The 5,777-nt window shown below is 31.5% G+C and overlaps 1 long non-coding RNA gene across 1 annotated transcript; it reads left to right on the top strand.

Annotated features, from left to right (window-relative positions):
* The first annotated feature begins 3,231 nt into the window (after window positions 1-3,231).
* On the top strand, window positions 3,232-4,424 carry LOC124886439. Its single transcript, XR_007043611.1, has 2 exons — window positions 3,232-3,587; window positions 4,111-4,424. It is a non-coding gene; the product is annotated as an uncharacterized LOC124886439 (long non-coding RNA).
* Window positions 4,425-5,777: the final 1,353 nt, after the last annotated feature.

Genomic DNA, 5,777 nt, shown 5'->3' on the forward strand with positions numbered 1-5,777 from the left:
AATTATTCTTGTAACTCATGTAATATCTAACCATTCATGTACCCACTTTACTACGCCACATTCTTCCTATTCAATACAAGGATGGATACTTCACCTATAAATAGAGGTGGTCTTACATGTTATTGCATGTACAAGAAAATATGATAAGTGTGAAAAAAATTATAGTATGTAATAGTGAAAGAGAAAGTTGAGACAAAAAAATATTCTAAGTCTACAACTATATTCACTATACAAAAGAGAGTTGTTATATCAGTGAAAGAAAGAGTTGAGACAAAGAAAAATATTCTAAATCTTTAACTATATTCACTATACAAAGAGAGTAAATATATGTTGAAGGAAGGTGTTCTTATAGTGGAGCTTTGAACTCTTCAACTAATCCGGAGTTGTTTGAGTTATACATCATTGATGGGTTGTCGTAGAGGGGGCAAGTCACGAGATATACTGCTGGATCGGTGTAGATTATGTCACAGTGGACTTAACGAGATATCTACGCCTCAACCAAGAAGAAGATTATTTTATTTTCTTCACGTTTGTTCATTTTATTTCAACTGTAATGATTATTGTAATTTGTGGTATATTACACCAACACTAGGTTATCTCTTAACACAAGCTAAGCTATTTGAATGTTATATAACACCATTTTTACAACCATATAATGATATTTTGTAATAGACACACATTGCCTCCAATGAATCATCTAGCATGTCCAAAAACTTAAATCCAATTTTTCGATAGCTCAAGTAGTTTAATTTAGTAATCATATTGTTTACCTACACAATCGCGGCGCAAAATGAAGCTAATTAGGTGAATCTAAAACTTTAATGCATATGACACACTAATATTCCATCTATACCTATCTGACAATAGGTTTTATATATACAATTTATTACTTATCCAAGTATAAATGCGTTTCGTCAATGTATGTTGTATTTATGTGCTAACAGTTTTGTTCTCTTTAATTTCTTATAACCTGTCGGCTATATCATATCTTTATATATTGATTTAGTGCATCTAAATATAATAAAGAGTTAATACATATAAAAATGAGCTTAAACTTGATACCAAATTATAATTTTGACCTTTAAACTTTAATAGTGTACAAATATGACCTTTAACTATTCAAAACTGCACAAATATGACCTCCAATCCTACGTGGCAAAACGCGTGTTCATCACGCAAAACTGAGCGCGTCCAGCTTAAAATCTAAGGGCATAATACATAAATATGACCTTAAACTTTGACAGTGCACAAATATGACCTTTAACTATTCAAAACTGCACAGATATGACCTTTAAATGACTTTCACTATTATTTTTTCATTATTTTCGGCTCAAAAATGAAAATGACATCTAATTTCTATTGTCATTGCGGAAAAAGAGCAATATTGAAGATTTATTAATTAGGCGGGTCAGTTTCATACGAAAAAATTGAGCGAGTATGTATATATATTATAAAGCAGGGGACGAATTTAAGTTATATAATATATCTAAATATTAAAATAAAGATGAAACTATACTAATAATAAAAAAAATTATAGTTTTAATAAACGTTATTAAATTAATGTTATTAAGGATAGTAGTAGTAGTATATTAAATTAACGTTATCAAATTAACGTAATTAAAATGTTATTAAATTAACGCTATTAAAACATTATTAAATTAACGAGGGACGGACCTACGTGGTTGCTATGGGGTTCACCCGAACCCCCTAGGTAAAAAAATTACGTTGTATATATATAAGATAGAAAATATATATTTATGTACGTATATTAACGTTGAACCACATGTAACAAGACACTTAGATAGCCCAATGGTGTTATTTGCTCTTCTTGGGCGCTTGCTTCAGCCTACAGTGCGGGTTCGATTCCTGCTAGTGGCTGTTTTTTTTTTAATTAAAAAAAAGCTAAGTGCTGCTAATATAGAAATAAATAAATTAATAATAATGATAATAATTTTTTAAAATTAAAAAAAAAGTTAGGTGCTGATACTATTATAATAATAATAATAATAATAATAATAATAATAATAATAATAATAATAATAATAAAAACGACGTCGTTTTAACATAAAAATCAAAACTTTGACAGTGCATAAATATGACCTTTAACTATTCAAAACTGCACAAATATGACCTCTCTCCAAGTCAGCCCTTTTAACGACGTGGCACCGTGTGATTGGATTACCTTTTCACGTAGGCGCGAGTGAGACTCACGCATGGGGTTGTAAAATTGGAGATCATATTTGTTCAGATTTTGAATAGTTAAAGGTCTTATTTGTGCACTATCAAAGTTTAATGTCAAAGTTATAATTTAGTGTCAAGTTTAGGATCATGTTTTATGTATTAATTGTGTAATAAACGCCTCAATTTAATTTTCTTTAATTCTTGTAACAGTCCATGTGTTCCCTTGTCAGAAACAGATAAGACTTGAAAGCAACATAAATCGGTCTAACTAGTCCAAGTGTGTAAGCCTTGTAAGACACAAATAAGTAAATATGTGCACTAAGCTCCAAGAATTAAAGTAGGAAAAATCACCCTCACATTAAATAAGACTCCCACCACCCGCCCAACCCCGCGGATAAAGAAGATACATTGTTACTACTGTGATTAAGATAGTACCTACTTTTATCATCAACATGGGCTGTTACTTGTTGGTCCTAATAGTTCTAATTAATTAGTCCTGTATGCAGTTGATTAGCTAGATTAACTCAAGGGTGGTCTAACACTTTTATTTAAAAATTATATTGTGTATATAAAAAATAATATTATGTATGTAGGTCAAAACAACTTCTTATAGATATTTACTAAAATTTTAAACTCTATTAGCAAAATTCCTACCTTAGCAAAATTCATATGACTTGTAAATTTTGCTTATTGTCTTTGGATGTTCCGTCAAAAAAGTTGTGGTTTAATTCACTTGTAAATTGTGGGGAGGAATATATATGGACCTCCGATTTGAAGATCAACTGATCGAATTGTCGCTATTAATGAATACAGTGGGCTTAAATGGTTGAGTTTCTTGTTTAGTTGCATCATGCTTAGTGTCAATCTTAGAAGTAGTTGGTGGGGTTCAGTCATAGTTAGCAAGGATGTTCATTTGGATTCTATAAATGATGTATTGTGGTGTATATTTAGTGATGATAATGTTACTTGCCGACTATTACGTGGACAATTCTCCATTAACCATTTTATTTTTCTTGTCTCATTTCTTGTCACATTTTTTTTGGAAAAAATAAAAATAAAAATAAGATATAAGTCTATATGGCAAAAAAAGATTAATTCAATTTTTTTAGTTTATCTTGAATGAAATGATATATGATTATAAAAAAACTTCTTACGGATTTTAAATCATAAGCTTCAAAAAGATGAAGCAATGAAGCAGATGACGACTTTCAACTAAGATTTCAGCATGTTACAACATATTCCAAGGCTAATCACTGAATGAAGAGATGACTAGACTTTCTAGCATGGAGCAAGTAAAGAAGATAAGTTTTGATCTACATGGATATAGTTCTAGCGCACTAGATGATTTTTCAGGCAGTCTTTTTCAGAGTTGCTGGAACATTATAGGAGAAGACATTACTAAGTCGGTAAGAGCTTTCTTTGGTGGAAAAAAGTTGTCAAAATTTATCACTCATACCAACTCAGTTTTGCCGCCTAAGAAAAATAATAATGTACAAGATTTCACTAATTTGAGGCCCATCAGTCTAAGTACTTTCACAAACAAGATTATCTCAAGAGTCTTGGAGATTAGTAAAGGTGTTGCCTTTAATTATTTCACGACATTAGGCTGATTTGGGGGGAGGGGGTATAAGCGTTACAGAAAATGTCTTATTAGCTCTAAAAATTATTAGAGACATTAACTTGAGGAATAAAAATGTCAGTGTGGTGGTGAAATGGAATATGGCTAAAGCATATGACAGAGTATCGTGAATTTTTCTGACTAAAGTCCTTAGGAAGTTTGATTTTTCTGAGATAATCATAGACATGATTTGGAGACTGCTTTCTAATAATTAGAACTTGTATCAATAAATGGCCAATTTCCGTATTTTTTAGTCTTTTAGAGGGGTGAAGTAAGAGGGTCTTTTTCACCTACTTTATTTATCATTGCAGCTGAAATATTGAATAGGAGTCTGATAGCCTTCACAAAGATGAACAGTTTAAATAATATGGTATGCCCAAATGGAGTCCAGAGATCAATCACCTTTCTTATGTTGATGACGCTGTTCTCTTTTGCTCAGCAGCTGAGGCGGATCTATGTAGTAGGAATGGGGTATCATAATACCCACACTTCTTGATTGAAACTCTGTATATTTATGTGTGTATCAGATATCAGTTAATATATAAATGTTGACACTCATAATATCAAATGAGCTAATGGTACGAGTGGTAACCTAGCAGCACGGGTTCGACCTTCGCTTAACACTATTTTTTAGAACGATTTTTAGCATTATACTTCTGCTTTCTCTTAAAAAATAAACTGTGGCTATGCAAAATAAAATCCTTAACCTCTTCTAACAAAATACTTGACAACACCAACTTGGCAAGCCTTCATATTGTACCAACTTTTGTTGATATATATAATTATAGTTTATTCTGTGAATATTGACTTTACTTTTCTAAAATATTGTACGGAGTACACATTATTGTTCAAAGTAAGGTCACACCCAGAACTTTCAAATTCTGAATCCGCCTTTGTTCAGGAGATAAAGTATCGGTGATTAAAATGATAAAGATATCAAGACAATATAAGTTAATTTATGGGCAAATGATCAATAAATTCAAGAGTTTCTTTTATTTACATGACAAAACACCTTTAATTGTGGCAATAAAATTGAGAAGACTAACATGAATGAAGCAAGAAAATTTCTCTTTCACATATTTGAACTATCTAATTTTTTGTGGGAGGAAAAACAAAGGTCATTTTGAAGACTTACTGAGGAAAATGATAAAAAGGGTGTTTTCATGGCAGAATAGATTTCTATCTTTTGGAGGTAAGTTCATTCTTATTAACCATATTCTTCAGTCAATGTCTATTTATCTATTATCTGACATGAACCCTCCTAATCATTGAGCAGTTGCATCAGATCTTTATCAATTTTTAGGGGGCAATTGCAATTTCAAAGGAAAATACTGGGTAACCTAGGAGGAGTTGCAATTTTTCTAAAAAAATAGAAGGTTTGAATTTAGATCATTGAATTAAGTAGCAAAGGCTATATTTGCTAAGTTATGGTGGAATTTTAAAATTTTCACTTCTTCTCTATGAAATAATGTGGAATAAGTATTGCAAAAAATCTCATACCATATTACCACAAACTCAAGGGCATCACATGTTTGGAGAAAATTGTTATTGGTAAGAGAGGAGGTAGAACATCACATTTGTGGCAGATAAAGTCTTATAATTCTAGATTTTGATTTGATAACTAGACAAAAATGGGTGCATTGTATTTTACAGAAGGAGAACTAGTTGATGATGAGGAATTAGAAGTGAAGGAGTTCATTACTAATGCAACTTGGAATGTGGGAAAGCTACAGGAATTCATCTCACTTGAGATGACATATCACATCATAGATAACATCAAATAGAATTGGTGAGTGGGATTAATATAAGGTCTGGTGGATGAGCAATATTAAAGAAAAATTCACTGCTAAATCTGCCTAACAAAATCTGAGACACAAGTGATAAAGAAATGAACCTTGGGCCTAACTCAACCTCAAAAGCTAGCTCATGAGGGGAGGATTACCCAAGACCATATACGGAGACCAAGGACCCTTTAACC

The sequence above is a fragment of the Capsicum annuum genome, chromosome 1 (genome assembly GCF_002878395.1).
Source record: "Capsicum annuum cultivar UCD-10X-F1 chromosome 1, UCD10Xv1.1, whole genome shotgun sequence".
Taxonomy (NCBI): Eukaryota; Viridiplantae; Streptophyta; class Magnoliopsida; order Solanales; family Solanaceae; genus Capsicum; species Capsicum annuum.